The 23,621-nt window shown below is 44.0% G+C and overlaps 1 protein-coding gene and 1 non-coding gene across 4 annotated transcripts in view; both read right to left on the bottom strand.

The window, feature by feature from the left end:
- The window catches only part of LOC124787819 (transmembrane ascorbate-dependent reductase CYB561), a 283,476-nt gene that overhangs the window by 81,184 nt on the left and 178,671 nt on the right, over positions 1 to 23,621 (bottom strand). The window lies entirely within an intron of this gene.
- Positions 13,695 to 13,768, bottom strand: Trnat-ugu. Its single transcript has one exon. It is a non-coding gene; the product is annotated as a tRNA-Thr (tRNA).

The raw sequence follows: 23,621 nt of genomic DNA, 5'->3' as shown, positions 1-23,621 counted from the left end.
TGCAGTGTGGGAATAATTTGAATACCGCATTGACATATGCGGTGCATCTCGAAGGGGGCCATGATGAACACACATGAAAGGGTACGAAAGAAAACGGAGTTTCCCGTTCATTGGAAAACAAAATTCATTGTATATGTTTATTAGATCCAGAGATACAGACGTGCCAAATCGGATGATTCTTTCTGATACACCCTGTATGTTTATTTTTAAGGCACGAATCTGTAAAAACGGAACCCCTATAGTATCACTTGGTTGTCCGTCTGCCTGTTAAGCTCACTTTTTATCTGGAACAGATCGGCGTATCAAGTTCAAACCAATGCCACATGCTAACGTCTATGGTCTCTTCGCGGTGTACAAAATTAAAGCTTCTAAGTCAATGTAGTCAAAAGATTCGGTAATTTATGTTACCTATTTTATTACTTGCAAATTTACTCATGAAAACCTATTGGGTACGTCCCGTTAACCTGGAATCACGAAATTCCGCAAGAAGCAAGGTTTCACAGTGCAAGTAAAGTAAAAACTCTGTAACTACATTACATAGAAGTATCATTTGGAATTTGATAATACATTGCATTCATCATCCGTCAGACGCATAATAGACGAAGATTACTGCATGCAAAAATAAAATGTGAGTTGCAATTATGTTTGGCAAGTAAATAAAAAAATGTTTTGTTAAATCTTCTCTCTGCATTCAATATAAACTGAGGTCCCGGCGCGCGGGATTAGCCGAGCGCTCTAAGGCGCTGCAGTCATGGACTGTGTGGTTGATCCCGGCGGAGGTTCGAGTCCTCCCTCGGGCATGGGTGTGTGTGTTTGTCCTTACGATAATTTAGATTAAGTAGTGTGTAAGCTTAGGGACTGATGACCTTATCAGTTAAGTCCTATAAGATTTCACACACGTTTGAACATTTGAACTGAGGTCCCCTGCTCGCTTCGTTTCTAAGACTGGGCTAGTCCGCCAAGGGAAACTCCCGGTTGCACCCCCCTCAGATTTGGCTGTAAGATGGCCCAGTGGATACAGATGTAAACGCAGCGAACAGACACGTCAATGACCACACGGACAGTTAATAATTTTCAGGAAAAAAAAAATTGGCACGAAGGAGATTTGAACATGGTCTCCCGTTTTGCAGTCCAACACCGTGACCACATAACCACGACGCCTTGGCTCTGTCAATTTGCCTGATGTTCATATCTTGAACTTGGACCGTTCACTGTTTCTATTTTGTTTCTTTTTTCGCAATTCAGTACACCTTCTTCCTGTTTTTATGCTTGATCTTTGTTCAGTTTTTGACGGATTATCCACTGGGCCAACTCACCATTAAATCTGAGTGAGGAGCGATGTGAAGTTTCTCCTGTGAGGAAATGCTGTACAGATTTTGATACTGTCTTGGAATTTATGGGAACAATATCTCGCCAGTTTCGATATCGACAACAGGCAAAAATCGTTCAGGTTCTCAGTTCCCAGAATGGATGAACTGTATGCGTACATAACAAATTCTGTATAGAACCCACAGTGCGCGAATACTACTCTGACTTGGTCAGTATTTATGTCCTCGCTAAACAGAGCAGCACCGAGAACACTATTACGCGTGTAAATATTTCTGTCTCAATACCATTTTCGACTGGATGAACACGAACTTACCAAAAATACATCAAAATGCTTAGAAACTGTCCCTGAACAACCTCCGAATGAAGGGACCCGTAGTTTCCTGAACTTCGTTACAGAGTAATTGTATTTATTTTTGATTCCTTGGGCCCTTTTATCTTTGTATCTGTATTGCACTGGAAATACCTGCACAACAGTGCAAATTTCTACGGTGTGCTCCGTGTGTCTTCTTTGGAAATAACCTCGTTCCATTCCCTCACGTCACTTGCTTTTGGCAACAGGAGTGTCCACTTTACTTTTCGCACTCAAGTTTGCATTCAGTACTGCTCGGTTGTCTTTCGGTTTTTTGTTCCAGCAGTGTTAGCTCTACTTTATCGGAGATACACAGCAGTATGGAGATGTTTCCTAATGAAGAGGTAGCTGATATGCACCACATATGTGGGTTCACTGGACATGATGCAACACGATGCTATGCAGAGCTGTTCATGCCGCTTATTTTTTCCATCTGAGGGCTGTTACTTTACTCTGTGTTGTGTGTTGTGCGTTTTGGTGATTGCATATCACAGGCTCTCTCATTCCTATTAAAGGAATTTTCAAAAAAACAAAGGTAACTCGGGTAACAAATCTAATAAACCGTAGCTACATTATTAGTGTCTAACAAGGCGCAGGGGATCCTGGTTCCCTTATATAAAAAAATAAAAATAAAAAACTCACAAAACGTCCCTGAACAGCCTCCGAAATTTTATCGGTAAGGTTGGGGCCTCAATGCCTATTATTGAAAAGAAAATTAAGAAAAGATGCTATATAATAAGTCGTCACAGAAAGATACTACGCAAATACGTTTCTAAACCAAGTAAAATTTAAGAATAATTAGGATGGGTCTAGGCATAAATCTGCATCGTCCTCTTTTTCGTTCTATATTTTCAAAATGTGTAAAAATTCTTGGGGTTCTACACTATTGTAAAATATTGTTTTGTGTCGTTATGTAACTTTAAATCAAGCGTGTAAGTCAAATGTTGAACGCTCTCATGGCTACGTCTTCGTGTTTAAAAACTTGTCTAGTAATTGTTGCGAAATAGTAACACGAATTATTCGCAGAAGAATGGAAACACCTTCGAATCGACCGCTGCAACAATCATTTTACGACTAATCTTTGGAGTCAGATTACGGAAAGAAAATCTACGGTTATGGGATTTGTCAATTTAGAGAAATTCTGCTGATGGAAGTTATATGACTGTAGTCTGGTTTCTGTACATCTTTTGGTAACCTGTCGCCTCTTGTATTTTATGAGTATAATGATATGAAAGTGTACAGTAATCATTATACTGAATAAGCAGCAGTAAACTTAGTTTTTTATGTTTCGTATCGTTACTTTCTTTATAACTGGCAGACAAGAGACTATTGAGCAATCGATTTATAAAGAAAATTGTCTGTCAAAGTCTTTACGGCCACTTCCGGGAGGCTGACGTTAGCAGTCACAGCGAAAACGTTTTCGATTTAGCCTCTACTGTTGTGGTTTTCTTGTGACATTAAGAAGCAGATAGCAAAAATAGGTGGCCCTATAAACTTAGTATTTGCACGTGGAAAAGTTAAATTATGTTGGAACATGAGCAGCAGCTCTGTGAAAGGACCATGACACATACTACACTTTCCGCTGTAACAAAGTGATAATACTGCTTAGCAAACACGTCCCACACAGAGTTAGTCAGCAGTTGAGCTTGTTAGATAGCAGGCTCCTCATAAAGACGTTCTTGTCTCAACTCAAATATTTGGCACGGGCGACGGGAACTATAAAGCTACTGTGTACAGCGCTGCAGGCATCTCAGGATTTTAGACAATGTTCTTGCACTGTCGTAAACGGATAAAAGTCAATGGTAGAACTTTCACCCTCGCAATGGGCGTGATGATTCGCGAGAAGCTGTGCTTAAACATGTAGAATACTTTGTTAGTCATTGTCAGAAAAGTGACGACATACCGTACATAATCGCCACTTCAAGGAGATTACGAGCCAGTCAACAGTATCTGAAAATTTGAAACCTTTATACATTGTTCGTTTGATAAAAACGGAAAGTCTGGTGGTTTCCTTCACAGTTTTCGAGAAAAGTAATCTAAATGTTGCCACCAGGTTACATCCTTCCTTTCATGTCCATAATCACTCACAGTAATACAAATACAGCAATACATCGCAACGCCGAAATTCACGTGATTACCCTGACATAAGATGGTGGACCATTCCTCGGCATTTCAGAACCTCCCACGGAGGTCCATGAAATTGGATTGCGATGTTGAGTTCTAACCAATGGTTAGGCTAAACAGTAGCCGTTGCCAGTTGCAGGCTGCGTATCTAACGGGTTGCCGCGGGGGCAACGAAAATCTGACTTTCAGTATTTGATATGATCAGGCCTATTAAACTCCTCTCCTCCCGCACACGCCATGAAGGCCCAAGGGTACCAACCGGCCGCCGTGTCATCCTCAAACCCACAGGCGTCATTGGCTGCGGATATGGAGGGGCATGTGGTCAGCACACCGCTCTCTCGACCGTATGTCAGTTTCCGAGACCGGAGCCGCTACTTCTCAATCAAGTAGCTCGTCAGTTTGCCTCACAAGGGCTGAGTGCAACCCGCTTGCCATCAGCGCTCGGCAGACCGGATGGTCACCCATCCAAGTACTAACCCAACCCGACAGCGCTTAACTTCGGTTATCTGACGGGAACCGGTGTTACCACTGCGGCAAGGTTGCTACAATCTACCCATTAAGAAGCGTATTATTATGTTGTAAGTATAACACAATAATTCAAGTTTCGAAGTTGCTGACGAGTAGGAAATTTGTGGTAAGGACTATGGGATCAAACTGCTGAGATCCTCGGTCCCTAAGCTTACGCACTACTTAATCTAAATTAAACTAACTTACGCTAAGGGCAACACACACACCCATGCCCGAGGGAGGACTCGAACCTCCGACGGGGGGAGCCGCGCGAACCGTGACAAGGCGTCCAAGACCGCACGGCTACCCCGCGCGGCTGCTGATGAGTCTTCTGGGCTGTGGGGTCGTAGTAAAAGAAACTTTTCAGCCCTAAAGTTTCGTTCGGAGCTGCGCTCGACGTCTTCGGAGGTGCTCCTGGCGACGCGGAGTCTTGCCCATTGACAAGTCGGACGTCGGAGAACGACGTACACACTCTTTAAAAGTGGGCGTGGTCGAGTTTACACGTGATAAGCAGAGATAATCTTTGTCAAAGATAAAACTTTACTACCAATTGTCGCCTGTCACGGATAAAATCTTAACTATCGGTTCTGCATGACACTCCATATATCATGGAGTGTCATGACTTCTTCTTTTCTGTTAAAATTATCACTATGCTTGTACATATTATGTACAGTGGTGGATAATAATTTGTCACAGTGTATAAAATTTTGGTTTCGGAAAATTGCACTACATTATTTCCTGACAAGAGCATGCTCTGCTACACACGATTTTTCTGTTTTTCCTAGTCGGCAAAAACTTATGTTCTTTCAATCTTGTATTCACGTTTCTCTTCGTAGTTCCAATGCAGAGCGCTCCACATGTACACGGTGCCTTCCATTGATCACTTGCTGTCAAAGGAGGACGTTTGTCCTTTCATTGCGCGATCAAGTATTAAAGCTAGAAACTTTATATATGTCTTGAGGCAACGTAACTCACAAATTTCCCAAAGAATATTTATCCAGTATTGGTTTTTTCTCGTTTTCTCGCAGTGTGATCGGCTGATAATGGTTTCTCAGAACGGGAATCACGCCTTGTGTCCCAGTAAAATACTTGTCCTTTCCGGCTTTCTAGTTCAGGCAAGCGGCCCAGCCATGACGTGTGGAACATATCCGTTCCTCCCAGAGCCACTAGACGTCGCCAAGAATGGACAGCGAAAGCCGCCGCTAGTAGGCCGCACGCGGTCGGAATGAAGCGCATCTATCACGCTTCTGGTCACCTGCACCAGGAGCGGATAGCGTCGCGCGTGTGCGTGTGCGTGTGAGAGAGAGAGACGGACTAAGACGACTTCATTATCGAGTATTTCCTAAGGTCCGGCAGCGGCGTTGTGGAGTCTGTGGCAGGAAGAGGGGTCACGGCGCGGTGTCCCGCTAGCGCCTAGCGGCAGGTGGATGCCAGCAAGTGTGTCGCTGACCTGGTGTCCTCACCAGCCCGACCGACACCGCTGCCGCTGTCACCTTTTTATAACTTCCTATGGCTAAGGAAGGTGGCCACGGTGTTATATGGAATGACCAGATGTGTACTCTCCCAGGAGATGAGGATCAACAAAGAGACAACTGGGTGTGAGGGGACGGGAGAGGAAGCGGTTGCGATTATGATCTCGTCTTACCTGGGTACCGCAGCCATTCTAAAACTAACTAGACGATAGGCAGATTGTCCAGACAGCAGACGTAACATGTTGCGGGCCAAGCGTTGTCAGGGGCACTGCAGTCGCACTGCCGAGTTTTCTGGTGAAAATTAACATTCAGTAGTTTTGAATTGCAAAAAGTAGAAAAAATGTAAATGTCATATAGCATATGGGGCCTGGATATTCCACGAGGTGGATTCAGCCGCCCGTCGAAGTGGCACTCCTCCTCCGCGCTCATCGGCCCTTTACCTTTTGAATTTGAGAGAGGTGTATCTTATGTGTAACTGTAGAGTACAGGTGAGTGTGATGGATGGTGTGTATAGCGTAATGTATGTATTGTATACTGCTGCTGATGATAATGAAGATTAGACGAGGGACAGGGTGAAACCTGGTTGTAGCACATAACCTACACCTCTCAAATATCCCTAACGGGGTCGCCGCGTTTTTTTCCCCACCGGTGTGTTTTTTTACCCATCCAAGTACTAAAGGGGCCCAATGTTGCTTAACTTCGGTGATTGGACGAGAACCGGTGTTTTTTTTTTTCTCCCGGTGTGTTGTTCAATGTCCCCACTCGACGGACGAATTACCGACAACAGTGTCACATAGCCACACTTCATGAGACATTGTGGAAAGGTTCGGAGTTCAACCCAGGACACTGGCACGTTGACTGGTGACAGGGGCTTTACCACAACACCTCCTCCCCCCCCCCCCCCTCCTTGCCGACGAAACACTGACACTGAAAATTTGATCCACCATCACGATTTGAACGCCACGGCACATGCGTGCTTAGCGACCTCGGTATTGAAAATATAGCTCCGATCCATATAAACCTGAACTACTTTAATTAATCATAACACTTGAATCTATAATGGGACACATTTGCAATTTTGGGAGATGCTAATGCACAATTCAAGAAATGGCTCTGAGCATTATGGGGCTTTACTTCTGAGGTCATCAGTCCCCTAGAACTTAGAACTACTTAAACCTAACTAACATAAGAACATCACACATATCCATGCCCGAGGCAGGATTCGAACCTGCGACCGTAGCGTTCGCGCGGTTCCAGACTGTAGCGCCTAGAACCGCTCGACCACTCCGGCCGGCAAGGCACAATTGGTAGATTTCATACATACATATATGCTTGCTTGCATGCATACATACATACATACATACATACATACATACATACAAACAAACAAACAAACATACATACATAGTACACGCAGCAAATGCTGGAACTGCTCTTCATCAGGTTCGATGCATAACTGTACTTGTTTCATCATATTCCGCGATGTTCTGTGAAGTTCCACAAATTGCGACATCGTCAGTGAAGTGGCGTGTATCTTCGCCAATGTTGTTTATTTAGCGTATTACAAATTGGCACAATAATTTCATTAGCATATTGCGAACTTGCACCTCGACACTGTAGATAGTGTTCGCGTTATACTGTTAACTGATCCTGCCTAAAAATCGTTCAAACCAGTGGTCATTAAACTGCGGCCCGAATCAAGTACTCATGCAGCCCGCGATTCTCAGCCGTAATTTATAAGAACATGCTCTAGCAATGAGAAGCCGAATCAATAAGAGCACACAAACAGCAACACTTCACCAGGTTCTTACAGTGTCACAAATTTTGGGTCGCGAAGAGTGGCAGCAGCAATCTGAAACGGGAAACAGTCGACACGAAGCGTTCCGAATGGTGCCGAATTTTTAATGATGGCTGGTGGCCAACTTATCGCGCCCTTACTGTGTACCTAGTCTACTGGTGGCGTACAAGATGATAATTTATGTACGTTACCGATTAATAATAAGATCGGTACATATACAGTCCGAGGTGCTAACACACAATGTCAGTATACGTTCTTAGGCAAATAAGTTTGACGACCACTGGTTTAAACAGTCGCCAAATCAGAACTAGTTTGAATTAAGATTAGTGATAATCTGTCTTACTTAGAGCTACATTTGCGAATCTACTTTACGTTCCTTTCGCCAATTTTAAGTTCAGCCATTGTACCTTTGCAGCAGCTGTGCACCGCGCTTCAAAGTTTACAAGTATGCTTTAATATTTAACACATTCACTCCCGCCAAATGTCGCAGTGCTAGGTTTCTATCTTCCACCGCAAAGCACAACGTAGATCAGATGTTCTCTACCGGTAGTTCACTGCGTTTTACAGCCTACGTTAGTACTGTGGAGTGTACCGCGAAAATTTGCTGTGTCAGAATTTTAAGTATTATAAGTTTGTACAATACGACAGGTTTTACTTTTTACCGCAATCTGCCGGCAGGCGGCAAACAATGGCAAAAATCTAGAACGGCAATTACCTTACTTCTCCCGCTTAGTGGGAATAGGATCACCATCACCTTGGTAACTTAATTAGTTGAACAGTCAGCCTAAGAAGGAACTGGTCCAAAAAATTTATTTCAATTTAATGACGCAGATACTTGTTATTCTTAAAAGGGAAGCCAGACTTTATGTTAGTGGAATAAAACTTTATGAGAATTTGCCTTCACATTTTATTCGAAAGCAAAACAACACAATTAGGAATACTATATGAAGATGATGTGGGGCGGTGCAGTTCGTAAGTGTTACGGGCCGCGCGACAATGATTATAATTTTTCTTAACGTACCCATCACCTGTTCTTTTCCATCCTCTATTCACTGTCCTTACATTAAGTTATCCTTTAATTGCAAATAATTTACATTGCCACGTACTGTACATCTACATATTGTTAAGAATTGTGCAGTATGTAATCTCTTCTCCCCCTCCCAGTTTTTTGGGTTCCATACGTCAACCGGTAAAAAGCGAACACTTATAGGATCACTTTGTTGTCCATCTGTCTATCAGTCTATCAGTCTGGCCGTCTCGCCGTCCGTCCGTCGAAAAACCCTTTTTCCTCAGAGTCGTGTACACATATAAAGTTGAAATTTATGTCACATATTAAGGTGTGTGGTCCTTTGGTGGCGTAAGAAAGTTAATATTCTAAATCAATGTAATCAAACGATCGACCATTTTGTCACATTTTTTATACTCTCGCACTCACGCCTTAAAACCTTTTGGATACTTCCTGTTGTCTTAGAATCATAAAATTTAGAAAGAAAGAAGGTTTCACAGTACAAGTAAAGGGGAAAAAAATCAGGAAACTATTAATTTGTGTCCGCAGCTCGTGGTCGTGCGGTAGCGTTCTCGCTTCCCGCGCCCGGGTTCCCGGGTTCGATTCCCGGCGGAGTCAGGGATTTTCTCTGCCTCGTGATGACTGGGTGTTGTGTGATGTCCTTAGGTTAGTTAGGTTTAAGTAGTTCTAAGTTCTAGGGGACTGATGACCATAGCTGTTAAGTCCCATAGTGCTCAGAGCCATTTGAACCATTTTATTAATTTGTAATTATATCACTCGAAAAAATATTTATGCCATTCGTTCAAACTTGAAATTAAAACACTATCGAAACTTTTGGAATCCCTGGGACCAACATCTCACAAGTATCGATGTCGAAAATACGCAATAATCGCAGAGATTCTCGATTCCCGGAATGGATAATCTGTATACATACATAGTTAAGTCTGTGCGGACTCCAAAGCGTGCGTGTCCTCCTCGTACCTGGTCAATTTTTTCTCATTGCAGTCGTCGGAGTTTCCGGCTCAGACCTCAGCTTTGATTTGCCTACGAGTACTAAACAGGCCGCTCAAGCTAGAGTGTGAGCAGTAACTACAATGACAATATTTTGTTAGCGATAGTGCCGTACCTCAGCATTCGTCCTGTGTCTACGGAGGAAATAGCTTAAATATTGACTGTTAGATAGGGCATAGTTCGATTCGTACATCTGTTGCTTCGACAGCACTTCATGCAAAACCGATGATCTTACACTGCAACATTGGCCTCCAGGGTCTCTGATCGCACGGTATGTGATTTCTTTTGTGATGATTTGTGGAACACTCCTATGGATCTCCGCTTCCAATAACTTAGAGTGAACTGCGCCGCCGTATAGCAAACATGAGTGAATATAGTAACTTTAGACCTGATGAACAAAGTATGGGACGATTTATGCGACGAGTTTGACTGTTCTCAGGAGGTATATCGTGGCTCCTTTGGAAGGTACTGAATGGTTGTAATTACTACTCGCGGAGGTTCACTGTGGGCTTTAATTATCCGTACGGCAGCGAAATTTAGTACATATGCTAATGCTGTATTGCGGAACCGATTTTCGGTGCAAAAAAATTTGTTCAAATTTTGGTCACCAGGTGTAAATCTGGCGCTATTCAGCATTTCGTCGACGTCTCTGGTGCTTATATAGAACTAACGGCGTAAGCGGCGGTTAATGATAAAATGAAGCTAGTGCCTTTCTTCTTTTATTTATTTATTTTTTTGACCTTTTCTGCCTACGTCCCGTTTCCAACCCATTACATATGCAAACATTTATATACGTCTTTCTTGCATCAGCGCCAGATTTGCACTTGGTGGCCACAACTGGAACTAGTTTTTTCCAGCGTAAATCGGTTCCGCATTAACACATTAGAATGTCTACCAAATTTCGCTGCCATGCTTTAATTACAGCCCACACTGGATCTCTGCAAGTAGCAGCGCTTTTTTTATTACAACCACCCCATATACTGAACTTTCCTTAAAGGTAAATAGAAACTTCGATCATAAACGCGACTGTAAAAAGTACCAAAAAGGTTTGTGCGTGTGCATGTTTTAAGCTCACTTGGCTTATACTGTACATTTTAATTTTGCGGCTATCGGTCACGGGTATGGGATGGGATTCAGATGGCTCTGAGCACTCTTCGACTTAACTTCTGAGTCATCAGTCGCCTAGAACTTAGAACTAATTGAACCTAACTAACGTAAGGACATCACACACATCCATGCCAAAGGCAGGATTCGAACCTGCGACCGTATCGGTCGCTCGGCTCCAGATTGTAGCGCCTAGAACCGCACGGCCACTCCAGCCGGCCGACAGAGAGAATACGCTTCGTTTCTAAGATAATGTGACCGAGCTGCCCCGTGCGAAAACATGTCTCTTTGCTTTTTGAATACTGACTGAAATATCTTGCTTTGAAAAGTTGATCGTACAGGTACTGATTTTTCCGAATTAATCTTTCAGGTCCACGTATCCTTTTTTAAATTGTTCAAATAGTAATTTGTACCGACAACACAAGCTACTGAAGACGACGACGACGACCGCGTTTCGTCCAACGATATATGTAATTTCGACAACCTTTCGTGAATAAACCGCATCATTGCTCACTAACATCCTGCCAATCGGAATAATACTTCTACACCCGTAATTCATTAGTTTCCAATAAGTTTGATGCGATGCATCTAGACACTACCCTTCCGTGCGAAAACCTAACAACTCCCTACTCGCATATTGCCGCGTGACCGGTATACTGAAACCTGGTCAGTTTTTTTTTGTGTTTCAAAATTATGAAAAAAATGGTTTTTAATGAATTCTACCATATTCCTAAAATGATTTAAAACTTTCAGTTAAACTATCCAAAAATTTAAGACTTAGTACTGCATGGCACTTTTACCAGTGAATGTCAAATTCGATATTTATAAGTTCGGGATTACGTACATAACAAAATTTCTTTAAGAAGTTTACTGTGAGTCAAGGTCAACAATAATTAACGTAATTTGAATTTCAAACTTGTTTTTGTGATAGTTATAGTACATTTGGTAGTAGACGTTACTAAAACTGCATTGACTGATGTTGCTAAGAGAACAATAGACGATTTTTTCACGTTCTGGATCCTAATTAAGCATCAAACTGTTTAAAAAATTATGTTGCTAATATAAGTCAATAACAGTTAACGAATTTTACTTTTTCTGTTAATTTTTTTAAGGTGGGCACAGAGTACCCCCTCCATGGTGTTGCGAGTTCTGGGAAATGCGTTGGTATTGCTAGAGTTAGGCATACCTAACAACCCTAGGAAACCAAAATTCAACAGATCCAGTTTTAAAAATCGGGAGATACGAATGATCAAAAACCTGGGCTCTTCCTCAGTATAATCCCGAGACAACTGAGTCTTTCCCTATGAACCTTTTCTCAATTTGTTTTTGTTTCCACGTTTTTGAAATACTGATTTTTCCACTAAGTGATATACAAATGTCACATCCACAAAGAGTACAAAACGCACAGAAGAGACCTCCCCTACATTCGATAATGCACAGAAACTTCCGAATATTGCTTCAAGAAAACACTTATATATTTTGTGCCATAATGAGGAACAAAACACCGAAGCAAAATACTACGAATATGAATTCAGGTGACAAAATTACACTCATAATCATCAATTCTAAAGATTTATACCGATTATAAAAACGTTAATTGATAAGCAAAACGACACTGCACAAACACAAGTCCAAAAAGAGTGCAACACTAAGCAATACGAGAATACATTCTACAAAATGCGTGGGTAAAAGGAAAATATGAACTTCGATGCTCTTCAGCCAGTGACTTCTGACCATCGTGCAAAAAAACTGAGATCACGGGTTTTCAGAACACATTTTTTAGGTTTTATGATAATTAGCTAAAAATCGGGAGAAATAATGGAATGATAGGGAGGTGGGAAAAAAGCGAAAAGTCGGGAGTGTCTCGCTTAAATCGGTAGAGGTGGCTAGTTTGAGTTAAGGGATACGATTTACTACGTCATACTACTAAGGATAGCAATATCCCTTACAATATGAAATATGCACCTTAATAAAGCGAAATTATTCCCTTGAAAATAAAACTTTGTAGTCATGTGCCGAAGTTCACGTCCACCCCACGTTCATAGCTACATTCATTTACAAGATTCAGATGTGTGAAATCATTTGAGTCTTTTTGAACCACCCTGTATATCGGCAGTTCCGAATTCCTGGGAATTCTCAGTTCTGTCCATCACTAGCTTACAACACCGCTGGACTCAATCAAACCTACCATCTTCAGGAAAGTGGACTCTTAAGGGGGGTAGGACGTCAAACGGGCCGACTTGGAGCAGGAGAGGCATCTCAAGACATTTTAATTTCCAGTGTATATACTTTTACAAATAAATTCATAAAACTTTGTCAGCGTCACCAGGAATGATTCAGGATTCACACTCATTGCAGTGGAAGTTCGAAAAAATAACAAAATAAATTTTTTTACGTGCGAAATTTCATCATTTTTTCTCTTACTAATGGCTACATTTGTTGCTATAGGTACATTTTTCTTCATAAGTTAGAGAGATTCTTCGATGAATTTTGCACAGCATACATATCATACTTACAGGTATATGAAACTCTAGAATTTATTTAATTTATGAAAAAACGAATGAGCTGTTTTATTTTAAACTTCATGATCAGAAAAAAAAACAAATTTTATAGTTATTTACCTCAATTTTTACCACAGTTTTTAATAGATTTGGAAAATTCTAGAGTTTCACAAACCTTTAAATATGGTTTGTATGCTGTGCAAAATTCATCGAAGGATTTCTCTTAGTTATGAAGAAAAGTGTACCTATAGCAACAAATGCTGCCATTAATAAGTGAAAAAAATGATGAAATTTCACATGTAAAAAAAGTTATTTCTTTATATTTACTAAGATGGTATCTGTTCTTTCGGACAAGTCCGAACTTTCGGACTTGTCCAAAAGAACAGATACCATCGGTGACCAAGCAGCTCGTTAGATTGAAATTACAATGAAATGAACACCCTTAGCTGCTTACAGGCGTTGACATACGTCAACGGGGACAGATGAAAATGTGTGCCCCGACCGGGACTCTAACCCGGGATCTCCTGCTTACATGGCAGACGCTCTGTCCACCTGAGCCACCGAGGACACAGAGGATAGCGGGGGCGGGGGCACTACGAATGAAGTGCGGGACAATACGTTGAGAATGTGGGTTTCGCGGGAGGCGTGCCAGAGATAAATCCCTGCAGTCGCGTTATCCTCTGTGTCCTCCGTGGCTCAGCCGGCATGGTATCTCTGCCCTCTGTAATAAACAAACTGAGTGAATGGATCAATAACGAACTTCAAAGGGAGTCTGGGGACGTCGCCACGAACAATTGCAACGAACAAAAAGAGATAAAAAAAAGATTGAGCGTCTGCCATGTAAGCAGGAGATCCCGGGTTCGAGTCCCGGTCGGGGCACACATTTTCACCTGTCCCCGTTGACGTATGTCAACGCCTGTAAGCAGCTAAGGTTGTTCATTTCATTGTAATTTCAAAAATTATATCGTTATTATTTTCGAAGTTCCACTGCTAAGAGTGTGAATTCTGAATCCTTCCTGGTCATGGTGACAAAGTTTTATGAATTTAGTTGTAAAAGTGTAGACAGTGGAAATTAAAATGTCCTGTGGTGCCTCTCCTGCTCCAAGTCGGCCCGTTTGACGTCTTACCCCCCTTAAAAAGGTAAAGCAGAGAACTCCGAGATGAAGTTTACGCACCAGATCGTCTTACTTTTTGCCAGTGCCTACAGAGATAAAAAGGGGCACGTACAGTGGAACTGGCTATCGAACCGGAGACCCCTGTGGGAGAGCGCCAGCCGGGAGGGCCGTCTGCGCGTGGCGCGTCGCCGCCACATCCTCCCGGTGACTGTCCACTCCGCTCCAATTGGGGCGAATTGTGGCCGCTCGTTGAGGCAATCAAGCGGGATTGGCGGCGGCCTTGCGCGCAAGTTAAAGCGCGTTGCATCACAGGAGGTGGCGGTTCCGCGCTGCAGGCGTCTGTCTGCACGGGCGGCGCGCCGGGCCGCCACCTGTCCACGTCCACGTCCACCCAGCTTGGCCCACCAGCGGCCGTGCTGTCTGTCGCCGCGGCCTCGCCGCGCCTGTGATAACGGCGCGCCGCCCGTCCCGCCGCTCACCAGATGACCCACATCCTGATTATCTACATACCGCCGCCATTGACGCAATTGGATGAGTGTCGCGAATTGCAGATTAAGCTTTGCAGTTCGATCACACGTCGCTTCCGTGACCTTGCTTCGCTTTGCCAGTAGTGCGCTGAGGCACGTGGTAAAACAGCTACCACGTTAGGCCGAGGATGAGACGTGATGGCCTTCCTCTTTTGTAGCCGTGGCGTAAGTAGACTGTGGCAGCCGGTGTGTCTCCTGCTGGGCGGCGTTTCTGTGGGGGTGCAACAACCGAAAAAATTAGGAAAGGAAAAGGGGGCGGGAGGAGGAGGAAGCTGGCTGGTTGGTTGGTTTGGGGGAGGGGAGCAAACAGCGAAGTCATCGTTTCCATCGGGTCAGGCAAGGATGGGAAAGGGAGTCGTCCGTGCCCTTTGAAAGGAACCATCCCGGCATTTGCCTGAAACGATTTAGGGAAATCACGGAAAATGTAAATCAGGATGGCCGGACGTGGGTTTGAACCGTCGTCCGCCCGAATGAGAGTCCAGTGTGCTAACCATTGCTCGGTAGGAGGAAGAGGGGGGTTGGAGGCATTAAAATAGGAAGGGGGGGGGGAAGAGAAGATGCGTAAAACGCAGTTCTTCTGTATTGTCTTGTATTGTATGTTAACCGGGGACCTAGAAACGACAGAGAGGCTCCGTCCCCTCCGCAGCCGTCCACAACCCCACGACGACTACCGCAGTCCACTTCACCCCTCCGCCGCCCCACATCGAACCCAGGGTTATTGTGCGGTTGATGGAGTCTGTACGTCGGATGAGGACGTTAAGCTATGCGGCCCCTTGCTGTTATTCGGGAAGAGTAGGCTACGTGAAGGCAGCGAGTTCCGGACTTCATAACAGGCCGGAGGCAGGTACTGACAAACCACCTACTCTAGAACCTTGCCTAGCATGGCGATGCTGGATTCGGCCATCTGCTTCCCTGTACTCATTCTCTGAGTACAGAACTACTATGATTTTTGAATATACTCTACAGACTTTGATATCAAGCACATGTATGGTGATTTTGTATTATTCGCACCTCTCAAACTGGAAAAATAACGAGAGAGATTTATGAGGAGGCAAGGGACGAAGATTAAACAAGAAGTGATAGGAATATGAGAATTTGGCAGGCAGCGGATGGGGCGGAGAGCACGCAAAACCTGTTTGCCTCGGGCGCCAATTACCTCGGTTACACAACTGTACGGAAGTAATAATATAGGGCAGAGCAAAATTTAAACTCATGTCTGCCATGTTGATTTGAATTTTATATTGTTGGTTACCTGATGATGAACGCAACCGGTAATTAAAATTACGGCATTTTTTTTCAAACAGCAGTTGAGGTGCCAATTTACACAGTCCTTAAATAGGAGAAGTGCGAAGGTTTTACACTCATGCTCAAAAATTAAGGATAGTTGCAGAATCTGATGCCACGCAACGTGGCGCTACACAAAACTGGCACTAATAGCATAGGCACATAGGGAATACAGGTGACACAAATCTGTAAGTCCACGGTACTGGTTATAAGTTGAGAAAACCGTCCCGAAACACATTTGCTAAAAAACGCCACTGTTTCCTGCGCATGTACCCCGACATCAATATGCGATATGATCACCATGCACACGTACACAGGCCGCACAACGGGTTGGCATAGTCTGGATCAGGTGGGCTCCCAGTCTTGCACCAGTGCCTGTTGGAGTTCCTGACGTGGTTCACGCCAGATGAAAGTCCGGCGACAATCACTGTTAAGGCTATACATGGACTTGCCTGTGAACATAGCCTGGGACCACTGTTGCAATGACCATGTACCGTGTTCTTGACACCAGGCTTTAAGGGGCTCTCCTGTGATCTGGGGTCAGTGGAATGCACCTTGCAGGTCACCGGGCGAATAAACTATGTCTGTTCAGTCGTCTGCAGACTGTGTGTCTGGAGATAGCTGCTCCAGTGGTTGCGGTAAGGTCCCGAGCAAGGCTACCTGCAGTACTCCGTGGCCGTCTGCGGGCACTGAAGGTGAGATATCGGTCTTCTTGTGGTGTTGTACACTGTGGACGTCCCGTACTGTAGCACCTGGACACGTTTTCTGTCTGCTGGAATTGTTGCCATAATCTTGAGCTTACACTTTGTGGCACACGGAGGGCCCATGCTACGACCTGCTGTGTTTGACCAGTCGCCAGTCGCCATAGTATTCTACCCCTCATAACGTCATCAGTGTGTGTTCTTTGAGCCATTTTCAACACACAGTCACCATTAGCACGTCTGAAAACGTCTGCACAATTACTCGCTGCACCGTACTCTGACATGCACCAACACACCTCTGCGTATGTGAACTGCTGCCAGCGCCACCGTGCGACGACCGCAGGTCAAATGCACCGTATAGTCATACCCCGAGGTGATTTCAACCCGAAAACCGCCCACCAGACCGTTGTTTCACCACGTATCAGCATTATCCTTAATTTATGAGCATGAGTATAGTTAGTTTAAAACGTGTTGAACCATAGTGGCAACGTAAGCAAAGCGGGACAATGTACTGTATTCTTAAGGGATAAAAAACCCTTACTGTGGAGACGTGTTGACTTTCGCTAGAGCGTTTTAGGGAAAACAGAGGAAAAGTAAATTTGCTGCACTAGGCCAACACTTCCTGGTAAAGCATTAGCGGAAAGCGAGTCTAACTCGCTTTACTGCGGCACGGCCAGAAGCCCGTAACGCCGGGTAAACACAGTTTTGCATCAGCCGCCGCTTTTGAGACGTTACGTTCAAGTTATTAAAACCTCAAGTTAGCTGCCACTTACGAAAAAAGCAAAGGAAAAAAAGCGGCTGTCCAAAAAGAAGTGAGCAGGCAGCGAACACACTTAGTGAGGTGAGTCCTTCGAAAGGTACCGTGGCGAACTCTCCACAAAGGGATCTGCATCTCTGTTGTTCTCCTCGGTCTCTGTTTTTAGTGCTGTAGCTACGCAACTGAATCATTAGAGTTACCGTGATTAAATACTGGCGACGCCTACTGTCGAAGTGTCGGCTTGTTTCCAGTTACAGACAAAATGATTTCAAAAGCGAAATTACGTGTGACCATTCGACGCAGCTGTCTCAGATTAATCCAGTACGATATTCGGTTTAGCGATATGTATTAGCACGGACAGTAAAACACTGTGAATAGCGATCACTGCAGCAGCGACTGGACAGCGCGGGGTAGGGTGGCATGCGAGTAGAGGTAAGCTGGGCAAGGACTGCTGCTGCGGTATCTGTTATTGTTTGTGTTTCACAGTCTCTGTCAATATCTGTAGAGCGAGTGTCGCATGCCGGTCGCTGTGGCCGAGCGGTTCTAGGCGCTTCAGTTCGGAACCGCACTGCTGCTACGGTCACAGGTTCGAATCCTGCCTCGGTCATGGATGCGTGTGGTGTCGTTAGGTTTAGGTAGTTCAACTCTAGGGGACTGATGACCTCAGATGTTAAGTCCCATAGTGCTCAGAGCCATTTGAACTATCTGAATGACGCACTAGACTAATTTTGGACCGCTTAACACAGGACACTTACCTGTTACTCGCCCACGTCCACGAACTGGCAGTCTGACCAGCTGCAGAAAACTTTCCAGCCAAATAAAAAACAGCCATCACAGTCCGCAAGAGCAGAGCAGAATAAATAACAGGAACCGATTTTCCTGAACGTAGGCAGAAAGAAGCAACACTAGCCCCGTCTGCGTGTTCGCATAGTCACAGTTTCCAGACATGTGTTCACAGTTTTAGTGCTGACAGACTGCCATTGATCAGTGCACACTTCGATTTTATATCGCGTAAATTATTACATTCCCCAAGTTGTAAGAGTTTATTACTGCTATTGCTGAAATCAATAACTTGAAACATCTATTTCTCAAATTCTTCGGCCGATTGGTGTTTGAATGATGTATTTCACTGAAGTGCAATTTAGTGTAAGTTGCGCTAAAGCTGTAACCTGTGGTGACGGCACTCACGACTCCAGAGAGTACCGCACCACAATCGATAAGCCGCGTTCGAAACAATCATAGCGCAGCAGCTGTGTGGGTTAGCAGTGCGAACTATACCGATATCCGCCAGGGGCCCCAGCTGCCACGCCATGGGGATCACGCGTGTGGATAGTGTGGATAGCGATCGGTCGATGCCTCGTTAAATACCGGAGCATTGAGCTACGGCGGACAGTTCTCTTTAGTGTGCCGAGTCGTGTGCAATCTCCAGTTTATAAAAATGACTTTTTTTAGTAATAATATATAATATCAATATATATTTATTTGGAGAGAGAGAGAGATTTTTACTTTAAGTCATAACTGGTACCTGAATTTTGGTTGCTGCCTCCTTGAATGATCAGCTTCTGCACCAGTTGTTGACGTATTGCAATTTGGAGGAAGTTATTGTTCTTTAAGGTTTAAAATACGACTCTGTTAGTTACTTGTCCGTATTGCGGATAGCTTTGAGCCCACGTTTTCGTGGCTTTTCATACCTAAGGGAACACTGTTGTAAGTAAATAAGATCAAACAGCAATCTGCTTTTCGTGAGAAAAGGAGATTGCTTGGCACACAAACTTCCTTCAAACTACACGTCCTGCTACATCAAAATTGGTCAATGGAGTTCAGCACCATACTATTGTACAAGAAGATAATCCAATTACTGTAATTAAGAAATTATGAGAGGTTGTTACTTATTGAATGAAAACTATAGAGAATGCATTTCTTTTCCTGTATTTTAGTGAACTTTGCACACTTACAATTCTGTCGATTGATAGACGGCAACGACAATGAAGTTCACCTCCTTTTCCAAAAACAAGATATTTCTATTCTTCACTTCCAGAACATTTATGTATACAAATGTTTGACAACTCTTACACATACTTCACTTTTATCACTAAAATATCAATTTTCATTAAACATAACAATATGTTCAGAGCGACGGCCTAGGAACACGTCCTCGCCGGCCGCGGTGGTCTAGCGGTTCTGGCGCTGCAGTCCGGAACCGCGGGATTGCTACGGTCGCAGGTTCGAATCCTGCCTCGGGCATGGGTGTGTGTGATGTCCTTAGGTTGGTTAGGTTTAAGTAGTTCTAAGTTCTAGGGGACTTATGACCTAAGATGTTGAGTCCCATAGTGCTCAGAGCCATTTGAACCATTTTTTGTTGAACACGTCCTCTTTCCACAAGATACAGATTAACAGTCCTTTTTTTTTAATAAAATCAATTGTCTTTTTTTTTGTTTTTTTTTTTTTAGAGTCCATACTCAAAGATTCACAACTACTATCGTTGCGGGGATTGCGCGCTAAAGAGTTTCTTGCTGTCCAGCTGCGCTTCACTTCACTTCAAGTACTTTTTGAATCACATTTACATTTTCGGTATTTACATACATGTGTGAGTTTCTCAGAATAAAATCATTCACAAATTAGTTAAAGAAAAAAAGCAGTGAGGCACACATAACATTACAAGTTACTGCAGAGTCGTATTACTAATTGCTGGTAATCTTTCTAATTGAAGATAACCTACGCCGTCTTCCTGCATTCCCGACATAACCGAAGTGCAGATGTAAATAAATTATTATTATTATTACATTAAAACATTTCATTGATATTAATCAGACCATAGGCATCAATAGAATGTTACAATAAAGCGTGGCGAAAAGTTCTGTTTGGGAGTTTTTGACAACACTCGTCCCCGCCTTCCGTCCCACCCCCGCCACGCTCACCCAAGGAACAAAAATATGCGTGTCCGCCTCAGAGCCGCAAATTTCTTATCCGCTGGTCTTTCTACTGTCCATGTTTCGCTTCTGTGCAGTGCTGCTCCACTGTTAAGATTCCCTGAGCTACAGCAACTTAGTTTCCGTCCTGTGCTGCTATAAAGCAAGCAAGCAAGAAAAATGTCATTGTGGGTAATGCATGTCCACTAAGCCGGTGTGTTCACCGCGCGTAAGCAGATGCACATTTTCCCGTCACCGCAGGGTACACACTTGTTGCTCTCCGTGCAAACGGACCTTACGTTGTTGGGTTCCCACGCGGCGTGACGGATGGCTGGTCGCAGTTTCCTCTGCGTCAGCGGCCAACGGTTTGGCGACGGTCGCAGGTGAAACTCTACCGTTCGCCGGGTCAGTGCGGCCAAATCTACTGTGACGCCGTCATTAACACTCCTCCTGTACACCACACACGCAACCAAGGCGTAAAAATTGAACGAAAACAGTGTTCATAAGATAATATCAGCTTTGCAATATTCTCACGATTTTAATACGATGCGACTTCGTACAAGTATTCATGAAATAACGGAAAGTCAGTTCTGCCACTACGAGATATGCACTATGTGACCTCAAGTGTCCGGACATCCCTTCCAATGCAGAACTGACAACTAGATGTTACTAGAGACGTACCTGCAGTACAGAAGGTGGCGGGGAATATTGTGTTTTCAGTATACAAGCAGTAACAGATGGGGCGGATCTGTCAGGAGAACTGTGACTTCGAACGAAGACTATCGCTTTGCTGTCACCTGAATTACGAGTCCGCCAGGAAAATTATTTCACTCAGCCTTAGTGCGGTGACACAGCAACCTTCTAATGCTACTATTTAAAAACAGTCGTAGGCCTATGTGAATACGGACCGGCCTCTGGGTGCCGTTGTAGTATACGGCTGTTTACGGTTTGCGAGCGAGGACCTGTTCTGCGCTGCTAAGCCTGTCGTCTCCATGAGGTTGCCTTTTAGTATGTTTTATGCGGTATCGTCCTTGACGGATGCTTTTTGGCTGACAGTTCCTGAACTTTTAACATAACCTGATGATGCCCTATTCGGGCGAAACGCATCGGTCTTGTTAATAAAGAACATTCTGCAACATACCACTGTTTTTTAGATAGTAATTTCTCCATGGATATTTCAGACCATCCAAAGCTGTCCAAGGGCACTGTTGGCAATGTGACTGTGTCGTCAGAACGCGAAGGAACAACCTCACTTGAAGCATGACGAGGCAAACCTTGTGTACAGGGACTGTCGACCAGCGCAGAGGTTTGTTATACAATATCGCATGACATCAGCTTCCGCTGATCCGATCCGGCCGGGATTTGGAGTGATGAATCACTCTGTGAATCACAAATGAGTTCGAAAGTGCCACCAGCATTCCAGATGCCACAATGATTGTGCGTATATAGTTAAAAATAATCGAGTACAAAGGTTGAGCAGATTCTCATAAGCCACACATATCAGTAGTCAAAACTCAGCGACGATTGAGGTGGTGTAAAGACGGACGCCGCTGGAGAGTGGATGACAGGAAACGAGTGATTTGGAGTAGTGATGATGATGATGATGATGATGATAAGAAAAACACCCAGTCAACGGATGGGGAAAATTTCCGTTCCGCCCGGGATGTGGACTGACGAATCACACTGTGAATTAGCGCTCGATTTCGCACCAGACCCCAGCTTCCAACATCATAACCTTCTCCGGTTTCGGTTCTTGAGCTGCCATTTCTCCACAGGAATTCAGATACTTCACTGAGAGTGTCCCCAGCAGAGTTCCGCCCGTCATAAAGGTGAAGGACGAACATACCCCGTATTAATGTTCACTAACAGGTGACAGGATACTTCTGATCAGACACTGTGTGTACAAGCAGCTTTATACAAATTGTCCCGAACATTATACACGTTGATTCAGCTGTCCCTACCGAGAGATTTTATGCAACCCGCAAGATTTTGCAATTCTCTTGCTCGCTATGCGGAGACTATTAGCCCTACAGAAAAAATGAAGATCATTTTTGTAGGAAATTCTGCTAAGGACAAGTGTATCCAGAATTTTGCAAAAAGTCGCGATTTGACTTTGTACGCGGTATGATACGGTTCAAAACGCATGGGTCACAGAATATCGGAGATTACACAAAGTTCTTGTTTCTGTGGTCAACAGTGTATAGGTTGCATCTTTCGGAACCCATAGAGAATTTTTCTACATGCGTAACTCGCCGCACAGCAATCACAGTGGCTGGATCAAAACCAACGCGACAATAGGAGAACTGTACGTGATACAGCCGAAAACCAGTTGGGCAACAGATCTTGTTTTCGCCCCAACTTCTTATCGAGCTGTCACTGGCCCTATAAACCACGCACTGCATCAATAATCAGTCCCCATTGATTCTGTCCGTTGTTTCCTCCAAACTTACTACACTCAAAGCTTCCGCATCCCTCCTGGCCCATCCAGGCATATTTTCGTTGTAATGTAGGCAACGAAAGCTTGCTCAGGAAGTCTGTTCTCTGGCATACGGATTACGTGACCTGCCAACTGCAGTCGTTTGGTCTTTTGATACTGTAAAATGTTGGGCTGGTTTATGAAATAAATTTCATTATTCTTTCTGTCTCTCCAAGATCTCCGGCTCTCGCTGGGTCCAGATTTTTCTCACTGCGTATCTTTCACATGATACAATCTTTTGTATTTTCATTTTAATCAGCAACTAGCTTTCTGAGTCATACAGGACGATAGAGGCGTATAACGCCTTTATACTTGTGCATTTTCGCAGAATGTGATACGGCTTGAGACTTGAATGTATCTCTCAGGGCATATGGACATCTCAAGCGAGCAGAAATTCCTTCGAAACTTCCTGGCAGATTAAAACTGTGCGCTGGACCGAGACTCCAACTCGGGACCTTTGCGTTTCGCGGGAAACTGCTCTACCATCTGAGCTAGCCAAGCACGACTCTCACCCCGTCCTCACATCTCAGATGGTAGAGCACTTGCCCGCGAAAGGCAAATGTCCCGAGTTCGAGTCTCGGTCCGGCACACAGTTTTAATCTGCCAGGAAGTTTCATATCAGCGCACACACTGCTGCAGAGTGAAAATCTC

This window comes from Schistocerca piceifrons, chromosome 3, assembly GCF_021461385.2.
Source record: "Schistocerca piceifrons isolate TAMUIC-IGC-003096 chromosome 3, iqSchPice1.1, whole genome shotgun sequence".
Lineage (NCBI taxonomy): Eukaryota > Metazoa > Arthropoda > Insecta > Orthoptera > Acrididae > Schistocerca > Schistocerca piceifrons.
Note: the sequence above shows the minus strand (reverse complement) of the source record. Positions and strands in the feature narration are given on the sequence as shown.